Here is a 20,138-nt window from a genome sequence, read left to right on the forward strand (position 1 = left end):
CTTCCTAGCGAAACTTGTACAGCGCCGTCGAAGCAATCTAGGCAATGTGTGATCCCACCCACATTGTGGAGAGAGTGTAAAGTCTTCCCAGCAAAACTCCTGCAGCTAAGTTAAAGCAACTTTGGCAACACGTAGACCTCAGATGTTAAGTCCCATAGTGCTCAGAGCCATTTGAACAATTCGTGCTGTCGAGCTTACGGGAGGCTGTCAACACGAAGCGCGTGAGGTTCCTCCATTTTTGCAAGCCGGTTTATTGTCTATATTTTATGATCTCTGAAACTCGGCAGATAGCAGAAGTAGTTCGCTACCTTGGACAGGTCAGCAGAATATGATGGCAGCGAGCTGGATGCTGTTTCGCACGAACGCAGTGGTGACAATTGACCATATGGGGCGGAAGTGAACCATGTGAATGGGGAGAAGTATGTGAGCTCTGAGAGCGAATTTCGCTTGGCAGTCAGTATGAAGGGGAACCACAAATGTGGTGTGAAACTCAGAATTTCTTTTATTAAATATTAGTTATTAAAGTTCACTTTTGACACAGCAGATACTAGGAGCAGTCTAAGGCCCTCAGGGTTTTAATACCGTGATATCGCTACGCATTAAACAAGTTAATTCAGTAGACATACAGATATTATTAAACTACCGAAAGTGTACAAGGAGCTACGAAGTTTTACGATGTAAGTAAGGGACTTCGGGCGTGCAACAAACTCTCCATTTGGCGATAGTAGTACTTGGAGCCTATTCTCATGTGATAGTTGACTTTACTATGCTCTCAAGGTTTATTAATTTTTTGAGATGAATCATTTCAGACTATTAAACTTTTACTGTTTTATGGCGTTTGCTAATAAACGCATCGTAATGGCACCCCAGGAGTTATTTAAGGTAAATTAGATATCCTCACGTGCAGTTACAAGTATAATCACAGTTAGTTTGCTTGCTTCTTCTAAAGAATTAAATACGCTACAAGAACTGCTTCGAGGGGCAAAATCTACGAGAGATTCACAAAAAACTAACAGGAGGAAGTAATACGTGCAGATTCATTAAGATAATCCACGAAAGGGTCAACTTAACTTTCGGATTCTCGGATGGGAATCCGTGACCAGTTATACTTTACGTCAGCTATACCACTTTCTACGGAATCGCAGCTAAGCTAAGAAACTTTTATATGGATCCAGTAACTTGTTTCCCTTTCTTTAGATGAAGTAACCATTGTGTCGGAGACATTTCCGAAATTACTACGAGATAATTTTCGAGGTGGAACGTTTAGTGAACAACGTGTGGTATAGTTCTATAACCAAAGTTTCCGCCAAGTCGTCCATTTTTGCGCAAAAAACGTATCCCATTCACACCATTTATATGCTTACAGGCTCTAGTTCGACAAAAATGGGACAAGTTAGTAGCAACCATGCTGAAATTTAAGTGAAATAATTTAGAGAAAACGCGCAAAAAAAAAAAAAACAAACATAGCTGCTCGAGTAGGAATCAGAGACGGCACAGAAAGCTCAGGGAAACCTATAGAAAGCCAGAGTGTAACTAAGGCTATGACTTAGCCAGAAAATGTAACAACTGTACTTATCAGGTTCCATTAGAATCCGCTGTTAATTCATAAAGAAAGAATTGATATCGCTTTTATTAGTGGTTAAATAAAGTGACAAGTAGCATTATGAGAAATAAATGTCAGGAGCGATCAAAAAGTGAGCATTGAGGCAATCATCCAACCGACGCACCAGGTTGAAAATAGCCGTTTGGTAAAACACCGTGTCCTGCTGCGTGATGACATCCGAAACTCCGTACTGCACGCCCTCGCCTGACGGGAATCGTCGATCCTTCAGGGCATTTTTTAAGGGACCGAAGGCATGATCATCTCATGGGGAGGAATCAGGACTATAGGACGGGTGCTCAAATGTCTCCCAGTTGTGTTGGCGTAACTTCTGCGTTACGACATTTGCGATATGGGGACGTGCGGTATCATGGAGCAGCAGCACCCCTTGTCGCGGACCATTCCACAGCGGCAGTTTTCGACCGTCAAGCTGCCTCGCACACATTCTTCATTCTGTGATGAATGTGTACCGGTGTTTGTCCTTCGGCAGCAAAGAAAAGAATAACACCACATTGATCCTGTTTGGACGCATTTGGTAATAATGTCGCCTCAGTTCACGTTTTCGCATTTACCGCACGCAGGTCGGGAAAGACAGGAACTCCCCCCTAAAGCCTTTATGTCGGTGCTTATATAGCAGCATCGAAGTCTTGCTACATTGCATACATCTTGCAGCAACGGCATCAAACGGAGACTAATTGATCGGCTCTTATAATATTCGAAACGTACACTGTTGGCAACCCAAAAATGCAACAACCAGCACGAAGCCTCCAGATCAGATAAAATTTATAGCACGCATCTGCGGCGACGAAAGATGAGCATAATTGGCATCTTCGCGCAGGCGCACATCACTGGCACCAGTAGCACCACTTGCAAGTACTATATATATTTAAAAGGAGAACCAACGGCCGCGTGGCCGTACTGGATTTGTTCTTTCGTGCACTTGTTTAGTGTAAGCTGCTTCAGTATGCCTCGTGCACGACAGCATCTTTCGAGCATATTTGGGAGTTCGGTCGAGGAAGAATGGTTGCCAATAGGGAATGAGGATTATCCCTCAGAGAAATCGCTGATCATGTCAGACGGAACCAAGAATCTGTGATACGGGTCTGTAGTCGCCGGATGCAGAAACGACAGACCGACGGGACCGATTGCACCTACCTCGTTGCACCACTGCAGCTGATGACAAGCGTATTATTCGCATGGCAGTGATGGGTTCGTTCTGCCACATCACGAACCATGCCACAATAAATTCAGTCTATTGCGCAACAAGTAGAGTCCGCGCCTACTATTTAACGTCCTTTTCAGCAGAGTGGATGTCCGTAAGGCGTGCATTGCTGCTTTTACCGCTGTCAACCCACAGGCGTTTGCGACGGTAGTGGTGCGATGAACGACGGTCATGGACAACCGAATGGTACCACATAGTTTTTACCGACGACTTCCGATTCTGCCTGCTTCACCACCATGGTCGGATTAGAGTCTGGAGACATCGTGGCGAGAGACCGTTGAACTGTCGCCTTACGCAACACTGTACTTCTACCGAACCCACTATTAAGATTTGGGGTGGGATCAGATTCTGCTCCCGCCCCTCCCTAGTATGCGTTGCCGGCTCACTAAACAGCCAGCGTTACATTTCTGAAGTATTTGAGCTCGTTGTCCTCCCATACATTCGGAGCTTTCATACGGCTATATAGCAACAGGTTAATGAACAACCACACTTGGCATGAAATGTTCACGACTTCTCTGTCGCCCTTCGGATTGTATTGCTGCTTTGGCCGCCTTGTTCTCCCGATCTCTCGCCTGTCGAAAGCGTTTGGTCGATGACTGCGAAACGACTGGCTCGGGATACACCACCCGCTGCTACACCGTATCAGCTTTGGCAATATGTGGAAGCAGCATAGAGTGGTGTATCCCAACAACACATCCAGGCCCTCTTTGATTCAATGCCGAGGCATGTACCAGGGATTATAGCCTGCAATGGCGGCAACACTCAGTACTGATTTCATCATCTTCCTGCATCACTTAGGGCTGTATGTTCAAAAATGTTCAAATGTGTGTGAATTCCTAAGGGACCAAACTGCTGAGGTCATCGGTCCCTAGACTTACACAATATTTAAACTAACTTATGATAAGAACAACATACACACCCATGCCCGAAGGAAGAACTCGAACCTCCGGCGGGAGAGGTCGCGCAATCCGTGACATGGAGCCTCAAACCATGCGGCCACTCCACGCGGCGCTGTATATTCAACTATGTGATCTTTGTACAACGTTTTATCTCCAAATCAGTTTGGCTGTGGTATCATCGGTCCTTCTTGGTGTTGTATTATGGATTCCCAGCAGTGTATCTGTGTCAAAATCAAGTGGAATCTGTCCATTCGAATATTTTGCTTGTGGTTTCATTGTGATTGTGTCTAAGAGATACTCTGTTGTTGCTTATATCCATATGTACTTTCGTGTTCGATTGCGTGAAAGGGAAAGTGGGACCGGGCGGGGGGAGGGGAAGTTGGGGAGGAGGGTGTGACGGTGTTCTTGATGCTGAGAGATGTGGGTGTTCTAGAGATTTTGATTTCGAAAGAATGAAGTAAGTCATATGGTATGAGTTTGAAGCTGCAGCACTGTATTCGAAATGAACGTATTTCACACTTAGTTTTATAAATTCAAACGCCTTATCTTTCTGCAACATAATTTCCAGACGCGATCCGCCTGTTAAATGTATCTTGTGCGGATTTTCTCTCCGAAATAATGGTTTCGTTCTTATAAGTGATATCTATAGGTTTGAAACGGCTCATGCCATAAATCTTACATAAATAAATTGTGACTTTCAGTTACTTGCCTGTCTCGTCAAAATCCGCGTTTCCTCTCGTGTGGTCATATATTGACAAAAGCACAACTTAAGAGACGATTCCATAATTATTATAAGTAATAGCAAAACTGTGCTCTTCTGGTGAAAAAAGGATAAGATACCTTGAATATAAAAGGCAAAACATATTTCGAAATTAAGCATTGCGCTGCAGCAAGAAAAAGACGCATGAATTAATAAAACAAATATTTATACTCTTCTTGCTGAAAATGGCTGCGCTAACCAACTTGTTATCGTCCACTCTTTTTCACGAGAGCGGTCTATATAGCAGTGGGGAATTAAATCCCGCAGTATGTTACGATTAATGAGCTGCTCTCCTTTGCGGGTCGGTGTTTCGTTATGCAGTATATTGCGGTAGAGATGACGACGTCACTTCGACATTGCTCCCATCGTTTCCCAACTAATAATTACCCTTCATGCAGAAGGCTCGAACATAATTACACTACGGTCCTGTCGGCAGCGCGGCGAAGGAAGAAAATCTAGCCGCGCTTATCCCTAGGTTTAAGAATTCTCTGACAAATTGCCGAGACACTTTTGGCCCCCGGCGTAGAGGCGGCAGACGTAATTACGTCGTAGGGAGATGAAATTTTCAGTGTTTCTTGTCGCCGGGCGCTGATGAAGATTGATGCTGACGGCAAGCCTGGCGCCGGAGGGCACGTGGCGACGGCCGCTCTTCTCCGGAGGAGCATCGGGCGCCGATGCCAGGGACAACGGCTCTTCCGAATGGAAGTGTGAAGCAGCGATAAGTATTTCTACTTGCCGCAGTCCACCGCTCTCGACAGCTCAGTTCACCGCGCTCCCCACATTCAACTTCTCGTCTGCACGTCTACACCTGTCCTCTACGAACCCCTTTAAAATGCGTAGCAGGAGGCACTTTACCTTGTACCACGTTTACAGTTTCCTCCCATTCCATTGTACACCTCTGTGTCAGCGGTTAGTTCCCTAATTTAAATTTTGCGATTTCTTCGGGACACGTGGGTAACGTTTCTGTTAAACTCTCTCGCCATTCGAACAAGACTCTGACTATACGTCACCTTTCTTTGCAAATGCTCGATACTTCCTGTTACTGCGAGCTGATGCAGCTTCATACATTTGCTCAATATTACTGTATGGGTTGTGTGTGTGTTTTATATGAAATTTGTGTTGTAGACAGTCTGTAGGATGACCTTTACCAATGATTTATCTGCTTACCTACAACTGAGCCTATACGGTCGTTTCACTTCATACCTCTACTCATTTTTACTCTCAAATATTTTTTATGACATGACTATCGCTAGTTATGAATCTGATAGATAGGAGACGCACATAAGTAGTATACCAATGCATGTTCCGACCCACTTTGCACTTAAATCTACGTCTACGTGGATACTCTGCAAATCTCATTTAAGTGCCTGGCAGAGGGTTCTTCGAACCACCTTCACATTTCTCTATTATTCCTATCTCGTATGGCGCGCGGGAAGAATGAACACCTATATCTTTCCGTACGAGCTCTGATTTCCCTTATTTTATCTTTGTGATCGTTCCTCCCACGTAAGTAGGTGCCAACAAAATATTTTCTTACTCGGAGGAGAAAGTTGGTGATTCGAATTTCGTGAGAAGATTCCGTCGCAACGAAAAACGCCTTTCTTTCAATGGTGTCCATCCCAAATCCTGTATCATTTCTGTGACACTCCCATATTTCGCGATAATACAAAACGTGCTGCCTTTCTTTGAACTTTTTCGATGTACTCAGTCAGTCCTATCTGGTAAGGATCCCACACAGCGCAACAGTATTCTAAAAGAGGACGGACAAGCGTAGTGTAGGCAGTCTCCTTAGTAGGTCTGTTACATTTTCTAAGTGTCCTGCCAATGAAACGCAGTCTTTGGTTAGCCTTCCCCCCAACATTTTCTATGTGTTCCTTCCAATTTAAATTGTTCGTAATTGTAATTCCTAGGTATTTAGTCGAATTTACGGCTTTTAGATTAGACTGATTTATCATGTAACCGAAGTTTAAAGCGTTTTTTGGTGACCTTGACGAACGCAACTCCTAGTGCAGGTTGGCTATGTGCCAGGGCAAAGTGATGATCTCACTAGCCAAGATGGCCTTGATGGGAACTTTAAAAATCCAAGATGGCAATGTGGGGAAATTTAAAAACTTCGAGACGGCTGTGCAGTGAATATTTTTAGAAATATGCAAGATGGCATTGGCAGGAAATTAAAACATTTTAGCATCCATTAAAAATGAAACAGCCAATCACAGCACGGTATTTTACAGTGCACTAAAACAAAACATCTATTAAAATGAGAACCAGAGCCTGTGGTCTAAGGTAGCATGTTTAAATAGTAACTGAAACGCCCTGAGTCCCAGGTTCGATTCCAGCCAATGCTTAAATTTTGAATAAAAATTACCAGCAATGGTAGCCGAAGATGTATGATATGAGAAGCCACCCTCATTCAGCCAACAGCCGTGTCAAATAGGGGAGAGGACAGGAAAGAGGTGCAGAGCATTCGCTTCTCCTCAGGGCAAGAAACTGCTCCTAAAAGGCGGAAGAGTCAGCTATGATCAACGACATTTGAATGCAGATGGCAATAGAAATCCCTGCATTGAAAACGCTGTGTTTATCCACAGGAAATGTTGCTTGTAATTGAAAAAGAATCCTGATGATTAGTCTATTGGCAAAAAGTTCCGAATTAGTCCTCCATTAAGATCCCCAGTAGGGTACTACCAAGGAGGAGTTAATGAGAAAAATATGAAATAAACAACGAAAGGACGATGAGAAAAAGATGGAATAAACAATGAAATGGTAATATTTGTGAGTCCCAGAATGGAACGTCGGAAGTTTCAATGTGGTAGGGAAGCTGCAAAATCTGAAAAGGCAAATGCATAGGTGCAGTCTAGATATAGTGGGGGTCAATCAGCTGAAATGGAAAGAAGATAAAAATTTCTGGTCAGATGAATGTAGAGTAACATCAACAGAAGCAGAAAATGGTGTAACAGGTGTATGATTCCTCATGAACACGAATCAGATTTGACAAAAACCAGCAGCGACAGCGACTACAGTAGTTCAGGTACACAAGCTGACATTGTGAGCAGAAGATGAAAATTCAGTGTGTAAAGGGAGATGAAATACTAATAACCTCTGGGGATTGTAATGCTGTTGTAGGTGAAGGAATACAAGAAAGAATTACGTGAGAATAAGTGCTTGGTAGTCGGAATAATAGAGGAGAAAGACAAATTTAGTTCTGCAATAAATTTCAGTTACTAATAGCAAATACTCTGTTCAAAAACCACAAGAGGAGGTCATATTCTAGGAGAAGGCGTACAGATATGGGAAGATTCCGACTGGATTATATCAGGGTCAGGCAGAGGTTCCCAAATCAGATGCTGATTTATAAGGCGTAAGCAGGAGTAGATATAAACTCATATAACAATTTAGTTATGTTGAAGAACAGAATGAAATTTAAGAAATCATACGGAAGCATCAATGTGGAGGAGCGTGGGATACTAAGGTACTGAGGAATGATGAGACACATTTGAAGTTCGCTAAAGATGTGCGAACTGTGATAAGAAATACCATAATGGATAGTTTATTTGAAGCAAAGTGAACATCTCTAAAAAGAACAATCACAGAGGCTGGAAAGACAAGATAATTAACAGGAAGTTAACTGCAAAGAAAAATTGGGTAAGAGATAAAATACTTCATTTGACTGATGGAAGATGGAAGTACAAAAATATTCAGGAAAGAAAGGGCTACGCAGTGGGAATTCCACTGCTAAACACAGAGAAGAGAGCGGATGGGTGGAAAGAGTACACTGAAGGCGTGTGTGAGGGGGAGGACTTGTCTGTGAATGTGGTAGAGAAACAAATGTGAGTATATGGAAGACATAGGGGATCTTGAATTAGACTCAGAGTTTAATAGTGCTATGGAAGACTTGCGATCAAATAAGGCAGAAGGGGTACAGAAAATTCCTTCGGAATTTCTGAAATTTTTGGGTAAGTGGAACCAAACGACTATTCATGTTGATGTGTAGGGTCTATGAGGCTAGCGACATACCATCACACCTAACGGAAAAATGTGACAAAAAATGTTCAAATGTGTGTGAAATCTTATGGGATTTAACTGCTAAGGTCATCAGTCCCTAAGCTTACGCACTACTTAACCTAAATTATCCTACGGACAAATACACACGCCGGCCGGAGTGACCGAGCGGTTCTAGGCGCTACAGTCTGGAACAGCGCGACCGCTACGGTCGCAGGTTCGAATCGTGCCTCGGGCATGGATTGTGTGATGTCCTTAGGTTAGGTTTAAGTAGTTCCAAGTTCTAGGGGACTGATGACCTCAGTAGTTAAGTCCCATAGTGCCTAGAGCCATTTAAACCATTTTTGAACAAACACATACACCCATGCCCGAGGGAGGACTCGAACCTCCGCCGGGACCAGCCGCACAGTCCATGACTGCAGCGCCTTAGGCCGCTCGGCAAATCCCGCGCGCTGGAAAAATGTAATCTATTCAGTTCTGAAGATAGTAAGGCAGATAAGTGTGAGAATTATCGCATAATCAGCTTAACAACTCATGCATCCAAGTCGCTGACATGAATAATATTAAGGAGAATGGAAAAGAGCATGAAGGACTGTTAGATGACGATCAGCTTGGCTTGAGGACAGGTAAGGGCGCTAGAGGCAGTCCTGACGTTGCATTTGGATGCAAGACTGAAGACAAACAAAGGCATATGTGGTACTACTGTCGCAATTTAATAGATCTATAAGGTTTTAAAGAAGTACACATAGCTTGCATAATAGTATTTCTGAAAAAAAACTTGCATGTTAAGCAACACTCGTTGACAAATAAAGTTAAATATCTGTACCACACTCCACAAGGCACAACGGTCCCCCAAATTAAATATTTCCATATCTAAATTGTATTACTTATCAAAATACACAGAGCTCACTTACTGGCACTCTGACATAACTTACAACGTAAACTGAAATTGTCAATGAGAATAGTTTGATCACTGTAACAAAGTAAATGATGTTACTATCTTGTCTAAATTTATAAAAAGTCTTATTCTAGCCAAAACCAATATAAAAGTGAGCTAAACATGATAATGACCCCCACACTAGGGCTTCAACTTTATCTTATATTGTAAAACTTTTGTCATCTTCTGCTGATAATGCTATAGTAAAACGTCTGGGATGGTTTGACAGGGGTGGTGATTCTACACTGGAGATGGATGTGGCTGCAGTAGATGAAGGCATTTATTGGGTACAAGAAAACCTTCATTGGTGTTTATTTACATTTGTCAGTCTTTGATGCTGCTAGTACTGTTCCCTAACAAGCTTGGCAAATACGAATACACCGACATGTGTTAACCTCCAGCCTGGCCTCATCAGTGGTAGTGCAGACCACGTTCTGTCCAGCTGCTGTGTCAAGAGATGTCTAATATTACCAGCCTGTAGATGGACAGTCAGGCATCAACTGTTATCACTAAGAATACGGCATACTGTGTCTCGCTCCAGCGGCACAGGGCAAAGGAGTCCTCAGCTTGAACCTCAATAGATGTGGCAATTGCTGGGCCCCTGCAGTCGTGTGAAGTCGGCAGAGCAGTGAGCTGCCCAAGCATCAAGTGGTGAGATGGTGGTCAAAGGTTCAAGGCCTGGCCATGGTGGTGATGACACGTTGTCTCGCATAGACTTGAAGTCATGGTTTAGCCCAGCTATTTAACGATCACAGGCTGGATTCAGGGGGCGTAAAGACAACTGTCTGGGGCTGACCATGTCGAACTCATGACGTTTCTATGTCACATGGAAAAGTACCAAAAAGGGGCTAGTGTTCTGGTTCCTGGCTGCTGTCATGCAGAATGAGGTCAGTGTGGAAGCAGGCATACAGCAGCAGAGGGTTGCTGCATTGGTGTGCTGACTACAGGTTCTGGAGATGTCAGCTAATGTCCTAATTATGACACTGGGCTGTGGCTGTGATCCATGGAGCTATAATGATAATTTATGCTAACACCTAGTGGACACTACATGACACTTTTCTGCCCCCCTCAACAGAGCCATGTTACATCAAAACTGTAACAAAATGCCACCACTCACTATCAAGTTATGGCATATACACTATCAACTTTTGTGTCTACAATAAAGTTTTAAGAGCTAGTAGCTGATATGCTCTGTTAAACTGTGGCATATACCCTGTCAGATTCTGCTGTTACAGTATTGTTTTAAGCTCTAGTAGCTGAAACCCATCGTCAAGTTATGGCACATAAACTGTCAGCTTCTAGCGCTATAATACTTTTCCGTTCTGGATTCCTATTTGTTTGTGTGTTGGAATATTATTTCAGTCCTGTAAACCTATAAGTTTCTGTCAACTATCACTGCCTTATCTGCTTAACATTGTAGTGCAATAGCATAAGTTAGAGTGGATAGTTGAAATCACAGCACCCTTTTTTCTTCCCTATATGAGTTTGTATTACTATCATTCTGTATGGTATTCGATTACAGTGTCAAGTAGTCTCTAATTTGTGACAGCATAAATTAGCATTATCAGCTAAAGATGATAAATGTTTTGTACTGCAAGATAAAGTTAATATCCTAGCATAGGGAAGATTATAATGTTTGAATGATTTCGGTATGGTTTATTTAGTTAAAATAAAACTTTTGATAAATTTAGACGTTTACTTTGCTACAATGATCAAACAATTCTTGTCAACAATTTCAATTTTTCCTGTGAGTTATATCATGTGAGACATATTTATTTTGATAAGTATGACATGCCATTTAGATATGGAAATCCCTAATTTGAGGATTTTAGTTGTCATCAGGTGCTACTTAACATGAAAGTTTTATCAGTAGTACTATTGTGGAAACTATGAGAACTTCCTTAAAATCTTTTAGATCAATTAAATTACGACAGTAGCGCCACACGTTTTGTACTCTAAGTTTTTTTCATATTTTGATAAATAATTTTCTTTTCATGCAAAAATCAAATTTTCAATCATTATCAGAAGCCTGTAATTATGCTTGTATATTACAATAAGCAACCTGCACTTATTTTGTATTCTAAATCTTTACTTACTTGATAAATAACTTTATTTAGTGTGATGGTCATATTTTCGAGATATCGAACTTCCCTCTCTGTTTGTGGAAGCTTGTCTATAGTTTTCTATGGACTTATTTACCATGTTGGCAAGGTTGTGTTGTGTAAACACTTAATATTTAGTGCATTACAAAGTTATAGCTGTGTATTATGAAAATAGGTAGTTTAAGAGATACAATTCATTAGTGATCTCATCAAAACAGATAATTTTTTTACCATTTTTTGAGCTTAAGCATCAGACAATTTAATGTCGGTGCATGGAATGCCAGTTGAACATAGCTGTAGATATGTTAAGCATTAAAGAATGTATTTTAGTCAGGCAATAAAGCTAATTGTATTTTTATAGTTTAGAACATTATGTACTGTCTTCTTCCCCTCCTAAAAGTCTGCTTGCTAAGATTTCGAAAAATGCTAGGCGATGAAAGTTCATTCTTTGTATCACCAAAAAAATGCAAGTGCAAAAGCAAATTGAAATGCCAATATCTTTATGTATTTTGAAGATACTTCAGTGCGAAGCTACCATTGCAAATTTAACATAAAAATTGCCTGTACTGCTGATGTATTTTTTGAAATACATTTCAGATTTGGAAATACTGTAAGTTATAGCTTCTACGTATTTTGATGGATATTTTAATTGCGAAAAAAATAGTGTGATACCTGACATTAAATGAGGCTTGTTCATGTTTGTTTTTACTCATACTCTCATTTAGGCCTATGTGTTTGTACAGCTTTAGAACAATTTAGATGTAGAATTAGCAATATGGCAATTCATTTGAGTGTTCAGTCATGTTTTAGGTGTCAAATATATGTTATACATTAACTTCACTCTTCCATTGGCTGATAGTAAATCAGACTGCTTGTTTGTTTGTGTCACCTATCACTGCTTGCCTCCTTATGTTAATATTCCAGCTGACATGTGTGTTTTGCAGTTATAGGCTTGGTGTGGGGTACTGTTGTGCATAGCCTCCTTTAGGCCTAAAAATGAAAAATTTCCCTTTCGCCAAATGTGTTTTACAACAATTTAGACTAGGAAATAGCACTGCGACACTTAATTTGAGTGTCCAGATTTATATTTTAAGCATCCGTTTTGATGGATATTTTAGATTTGGTGGTAACATTGATTTAAATGTTCTGCTACTGATGAAGTTTGCAAGTTTTGCAGATAGTTTAGACATTGTGATATTTTACAAGCAACATAAGTTCTGTAGACCAATTAAGATGTGCAGGTATATAATTTGAGGGTTCAGTGTGCTGTACACGAAGAATAGGTTAAAAAATTAAATGACAAATTCCTGCTTAGCATTTCATTTCTTAGTGACTAAACTATGTATGTACACTTGACAGCCCAAAAAATGGGCCAACCCTGAATTTTAATGTATAGGCCACACTTGACTCTATCAACCAACATAGCATAGCTGTGTCGAATGTCCTCTAAATCCTCTGCAATAGAGTTGTTTGAGTATACAAAATGGGTACCATAAGAGACTAGTAGAGAACACAGCTCATTATAGCAGTCAGTGCAGATGTAAACCAATACCATCATACAACAAATATTAGAAAACATTTTATTAGAGATGACACAATCCCTAACGTTTATAAATTAAACTACATTACAATAGGTGCACTGCAGAGTCTTATCACACTTATTAAATAACATGAGTTGTTGCTGGTGATCTGAATTTGAACCCACTCGTAACCAAACAGAGCTTGGGTGTCTGATCGAGATTCGACTAGGCATAAGGAGACGTAAAATATTGAAGAGTTCACGAGTATCAGTTTACAACGTCGAATGTCTGAACAAATAAATGACGATGCACTTAGCACTGCACCAGTAACCCCATAAAACTTGTATTGCCCTGAGAAGTAACCACAAAAGGTATGGAAAAAATGCAAGAGTACAAGTGTGAAAAACCATGAAGTATAGTTATGGTGAGAGACAGGGAGTAGAATTGTTAACTAAGCATAGTCAGGTGTCAGATATTTAAAATGTTCTCCAGTAGCGTGATACTGGAATCTGAAACGTAATGTCTTATACACTGAAGAGCCAAAGAAACTGGTACACATGCCTAATATCGTGAAGGGCGCCCAGAGCAGGCAGAAGTGCCACAACACAATGTGGCATGGACTCGAATAATGTCTGAAGTAGTGCTGGAGGGAATTGACACCATGAATCCTGCAGGGTGTCCATAAATCCGCAAGAGTACTAAGGGGTGGAGATCTCTTCTGACTAGCACATTTCAAGGCATCCCAGATATGCTCAATAATGTTCATCCTGGATCCACTCCGTGGCAATTCTAGACGTGTCGGGCGTCGCATTGTCTTGCTGCAATTGACCAAATCCATTGCAATGCGCAATGGACATGAATGGATGTAGGTGATCAGGTAGGATGCTTACGTACGTGTCACCACACAGAGTCGTAGCTGGACGTGGCAAGGGTCCCATATCACTCCAACTGCACACGCCCCACACCATTACAGAGACTCAACCAGCTCGAACAGTCCCCTGCTGACTGGACTCATGGATTCATGAGGTTGTCCCCATACCCATACACGACCATCCGCTCGATACAATTTGAAACGAGACTCGTCCGACCAATCATCAGCCGTCCAACGCTGGTGTTGACGGGCCCAGGCGACTCATAAAGCTTTTTGTCGCGCAGTCATCAAGGGTACACGAGTGGGCCTTCAGCTCGTTGAATGATTCGCAGGCTGACACTTGTTGATGGTCCAGCATGGAAATCTGCAGCAATTTGCAGAAGAGTTGCACTTCTGCCACGTTGAACGATTCTCTTCAGTCGTCATTGATCCCGTTCTTGCAGGATCTTTCTCCGTCCGCAGCGATGTCGGAGATTTGTTATTTTCCCGGAGTCCTGATATCCATGGTACACTCGTGAAATGTTCGTACTGGAAAATTACCACTTCATCGCTAACTCGGAGATGCTGTGTCCCATCGCTCGTGTGCCGACTATAACAGCACGTTCAAACTCACTTAAATGTAGATAACCTGCCATTGTAGCATCAGTAACCGATTAACCGAGCTAACAGCTGCGCCAGACACGTGTTGCCGACCGCAGCGCCCTATTCTGTCCGTTTACATATCTCTGTATTTGGATGCGCATGCCTATGCCAGTTTCTTCGGCGCTTCAGTGTAACTTTGAACAGACATGAAATATTTATTGTTTCTTCACCAGCAGTGAGATGTGCACATGTTCGGCTAGAGGTAATTCAATGAATAGTTCTGTGCTGCTTGGGACTCCTACACTGCGCCGATTGTGACAATTTTTCTAATATTTGTGTCTATTGAGATCAATAATCTAATGGGAAACCCTATTAACATACAGTACACTAATACAACTGATGTCTCATCATAATACCATACAACTGTCTACTAGTTAGTGAACTTAAAGAGATGTCTTATGATGACAAAATTTCTAAAGATGTCGTTCTGAGCTCGATATAGATGTTTGTAGCTCTGTCACAGAGGAGGTAAAATGTCACTCTCGCGCCAGTTTGGAGACAATACGTCGACGTTTCCATGGAGCTAACAACCAAATGTAGCATTCATCGCCTTCTCATTGCTCTTGTGATAGCTGATATAGATAATTCGCCATGTAGACAACGAGATTAGTTGTAGTTGCTGCGTGAAAGTAATCTCCCCTCTCTGTAAACATATATTTGATATGTCGATGACACACCAAAGAGGAATTCATTCAGAATCCTTGATCGGTATACCACGAATATATCAAGTGATGATTCCATGCCATTACAGGAAGTAACAAAACTATCACAGCGTCACCATGATACTATGTTGTTATGACCCTATCAGCGTTGTAGCAGGACGATTACGTTTCTACAGGTAGTGTCTTTCTTGAGTGGGCTAACAGTTTAGGAGTGCATATTGTGCTTTAAAAACTCAGCGACTTAATGACTTTTTCTACGACGTAATGAGGAGTATTCTAGTATTTATGGCGAGAGAGAAGAATGAAAAGTCGCACAGACCACTGCAGTACACACCAAAGAAAATAAACACAATCAACTGACTGATTTCATTTTTATCAAAATGTAGCAGGACCTGTGAACAAATACTTTGTTCCAACGTTATGAAATACCCGAAATATATTAGCTGTTGACATTAAACCAGAGTGGATTTGGAAAGCATCACTCTTGTGAGATACAGCTGGCACTTTATTCGCATGAAGTACTGTGTACAGGGGCTCCCAAATTGATTCTGTATTTGTAGAGTTCGAAAAAGGCTTTTGATATCAAACTTCCAGACACAATGCTTTGCTATGGACTATCGTCTCAGTTGTGCAACTGGTTTCTTGACTTCCTATCTGAAAGGCCACAGTTCGTAGTAACTGACGGGGACGTTACCTAGTGAAACGGAACTGATGAGTGTGATTTTGCAGGTAAAATGATGGATACCTTCTGCCACATATATATATATATAACGATGATGTGTTGTCTTACAATGCCACACCATACATTAACACTCCACTGACGTAGTACGTCAATCACATCACGATTACCGGCAGCGTGAGGTGCACGCTTGAGTCTCAGGGCGTGAGCTAGCTGTTCGCTTCATTTATTTCAAGTGTCAAGTCCGCTTCGAAATTTCTTGGTATGTAACTGACGTACTGCGATGCAACCAACGCCATTATTTTTGTGATTTTTCTTGCTATTGATTGCATACGAAATAGGGGGTGTCCGCTTAAAAATATACAAGTTGAAAATAGTATTTGTTTACGTTTTAAAATTTCGCATAGTATTTGGTTTCCTAAGCCCCTGCCATACGTTCATGCTGGTGAAAACCGTTTTTGAATATCTGTTATTGTTTGAGAGATATTTGAGGTGGCAAAGTTAGGTGAGACACCCTGTATATATATATAAACTATTTAGCAGACAATCAGAACATTTATCTTAGATTTGTTGCAGGCAATACTGCCGTCTAATAAACTCCTCAGAAGAGCAAAGTGAATTGCTGAGTGATTTTTAACCTCCACGCTACCCTCGAGTACTAAATTGGTGATCTTTTGATGTCTCAGAACGTGTCCTACCAGCTGAGCTCTTCTTCTAGTGAGGTTGTGCTCCCCAGTTCTATTCAGTACATCTCCATTAGTTACGTGGTCTACCCATCTTATCTTCATCATTCTTCTCTAGCACAACATTTCAAAAGCTTCAATTCTCTTCTTGTCTAAACTGTTTATCATCCATGTTTCACTCCCATACATGGCTACACTCCATAAAAATACTTTCAGAAACTACTTCCTGACACTTATATCTATACTCGATGTTAACAAATTTCTCTTCTTCAGAAACACTTTCCTTGCCATTTTCAGTCTACATTTTATATCCTCTCTACTTCGACCATCATTAGTTATTTTGCTCTCCAAACAGCAAAACTCATTTACTACTTTAAGCGTCTCATTTCCTGATCTAATTCCCCCAGCATCACCCTATTTAATTGGACTACATTCCGTTATCCTGGTTTTGCTTTTGTTGATGTTCATCTTATATCTTCCTTTAAAGACACTGTCCATTCCGTTCAACTACTCTTCCGGGTCCTTTGCTGTCTCTGACAGAATTACAATGTCATTGGCAAACCTCAAAGTTTTTATTTCTTCTCCATGGATTTTAATTCCTACTCCGAATTTTTCTTTTGTCTCCTTTACTGCTTGCTCAATATACAGATTGAATAACATCGGGGATAGGATACAACCCTGTCTCACTCCTTTCCCAACCACTGCTTCCCTTTCATGCCCCTCGACTCTTATAACTGCCATCTGGTTTCTGCTTCAAATGGTTCAAATGGCTCGAAGCACGATGGGACTTAACACCTGAGGCCATCAGTCCCCTAGACTTAGAACTACTTAAACCTAACTAACCTAAGGACATCACACACATCCATGCCCGAGGCAGGATCCTAACCTGCGACCGTTGCAGCAGCTCGGTTCCGGATTGAAGCTCCTAGAACCGCTCGGCTTCATCGGCCGGCCATCTGGTATCTGTACACATTGTAAATAGCCTTTCATTTCCTGTATTTTACCCCTGTCACCTTTAGAATTTCAAAGAGAGTATTCCAGTCAACATTGTCAAAAGCTTTCTCTAAGTCTACAAATGCTAGAAACGTAGGTTTGCCTTCCCTTAATCTATCTTCTAAGATAAGTCGTAGGGTCAGTATTGTGTCACGTGTTCCAACGTTTCTACGGAATCCGAACTGATCTTCCCCGAGTTCGACTTTTACCAGTTTTTCCATTCGTCTGTGAAGAATTCGTGTTAGTATTTTGCAGCTGTGACTTGTTAAACTGATAGTTCGGTGATTTTCACATCTTTCAACGCGTGCTTTCTTTGGGATTGGAATTATGATATTCTTCTTGAAGTCTGAGGCATTTCGCCTGTCTCATACATCTTGCTAACCAGATGGTAGAGTTCTGTCAGGACTGGCTCTCGCAAGGCTATTAGTAGTTCTAATGGAATCTTAGGGTTACATATATATAAACAACGTAACTGGGAAACATCACATGTTGCGGCGAAGGGAAAACAAATGTTGGGTCACTGACACAGCCATTAGAAGATCAAAGAAATCTATTAAGGAGACAGCCAGCACTACGGTTGCTCGACCTCTTCTGAAACATTTCTAAGCACTATGCTATCATTGCGTGACGGGATTGAAGGAGGACATCGAAAAAGTTGAAAGAAAGCAGCTGATTTTGTAGTACAGCGATTAAGGGAAGAGAGTGTCAAGGATGTTTTTCTTTTTTTCCCTTGAGGGTGGAAGTAGGAGGGGGCAGGGGGGATGAGTTGGTGACGCAATGTTAAAGCAAACGCTTTTTCACTGTGGCATGTTATTCCCGCGATATTTTAACCACCATCTATCTCCTCCAAATGCAAACAGTTTTTGTTGCCACCGTCGTGCAAAGGATGATATTACGACTGCAATAACATAAGAGAAATTAGAATCCGCACATAAAGATTCTGGTGTTCGTTTTTCTCGAGCTTCTAGCCAGAACTTCCGTGCCGGAGAATTTTATTACATGGTCGGTCTCACTCAGCACGTGCTCTGCCACGGCCGATTTTTCCACCTGCCCCAACCTGCAATGTCGCTTATGTTCTTTGATCCTAGTGTTGATTGATCGTCCAGTCATTCCGACGTAAACTTTTCCACATGTGCATGGTAAGCTGTATATTCCTGACATTGCAAGTGGGTCCCTTTTATCCTTTGCCGATCTAAGACATTCTTTGATCTTCTTTGTCGGTTTGAAAATTGTCTTTACGCCATGTTTGTGCAATATACGGCCGATTCTGCCCGTCACTCTGGGAATGTATGGCAGAAAGCCGTACCCGACATTTCTTTTCCTGATTTCTTACTTCGCCGAGTGTTTGGCTCTGTTACACTTCTAATATAATTTGTGGAGTACCCATTGCTCCTCAGAACACTTTCCAGATGTTGCATTTCGCGTTTGAGGTGCTGCGGCTCACATATTAGTCCTGCTCGCATTACGAGCGTATGAATCAAGCCTCTTTTCTGGCTCGGGTGGTAGTTTGATAGTTTGTGCAGGTATCGGTCCGTGTGTGTCGGTTTTCGGTACACGCTATGTCCCAGGTTTTCGCCGTCCCTTGTGACCAGCACGTCTAGAAACGGCAGTTTTTTGTCCTTTTCTACTTCCATGGTAAATTTTATGTTGGTGTGGAGGCTGTTCAAGTGTCTTAGGAAGTCACCGAGCTGTTCTTCACCATGGTTCCACACAACGAAAGTAACATCGACTTACCTGTACCACACCTTAGGTTTACAAGTCGTCGAGTCCAGTGCCTGTGCTTCGAAATGTTACTTGAAGAAGTAGGCCACCACTGGACTAAGAGGACTGCCCATGGCAACGCCTTCCAGCTCTTCGTAGAAACTGGAAAAAAAACGGTTCATGTGGCTCTGAGCACTATGGGACTTAACTTCTGAGGTCATCAGTCCCCTAGAACTTAGAACTACTTAAACCTAACTAACCTAAGGACATCACACACATCCATGCCCGATGCAGGATTCGAACCTGCGACCGTAGCGGTAGCGCGGTTCCAGACTGAAGCGCCTAGAACCGCTCGGCCACTCTGGCCGGCGCCATGGGCAGTCCTCGGGTACGGCCTTTCATCCATACATTCCCAGAGTGACGGACAGAATCGGCCGTATATTCCGCTAACATAGCGTAAAGACAATTTTCAAACCGACAAATAAGATCAAAGAATGTCTTGGATCGGGAAAGGATAAAAGGGACCCACTTGCAATGTCGGGAATATACCGCTTACCATGCACATGTGGAAAAGTTTACATCGGAATGACTGGACGATCAATCAACACCAGGATCAAAGAACATAAGCGACATTGCAGGTTGGGGCCGGTGGAGAAATCGGCCGTGGCAGAGCACGCACTGAGTGAGACCGACCCTGTAATAAAATTATCCGACACGGAATCTCGTACAGATTCCCGTATGGAAGACATAGTGATAGACATCCCTGGGGTTGTGAAGCAGCTGTATGGGTTGAAAATAAATAAATCGCCAGGTCCTGATGGGATTCCAATTCGATTTTACAGAGAGTACTCTACTGCATTGGCTCCTTACT

The sequence above is a fragment of the Schistocerca piceifrons genome, chromosome 3 (assembly GCF_021461385.2).
Source record: "Schistocerca piceifrons isolate TAMUIC-IGC-003096 chromosome 3, iqSchPice1.1, whole genome shotgun sequence".
NCBI classification, from domain to species: Eukaryota; Metazoa; Arthropoda; class Insecta; order Orthoptera; family Acrididae; genus Schistocerca; species Schistocerca piceifrons.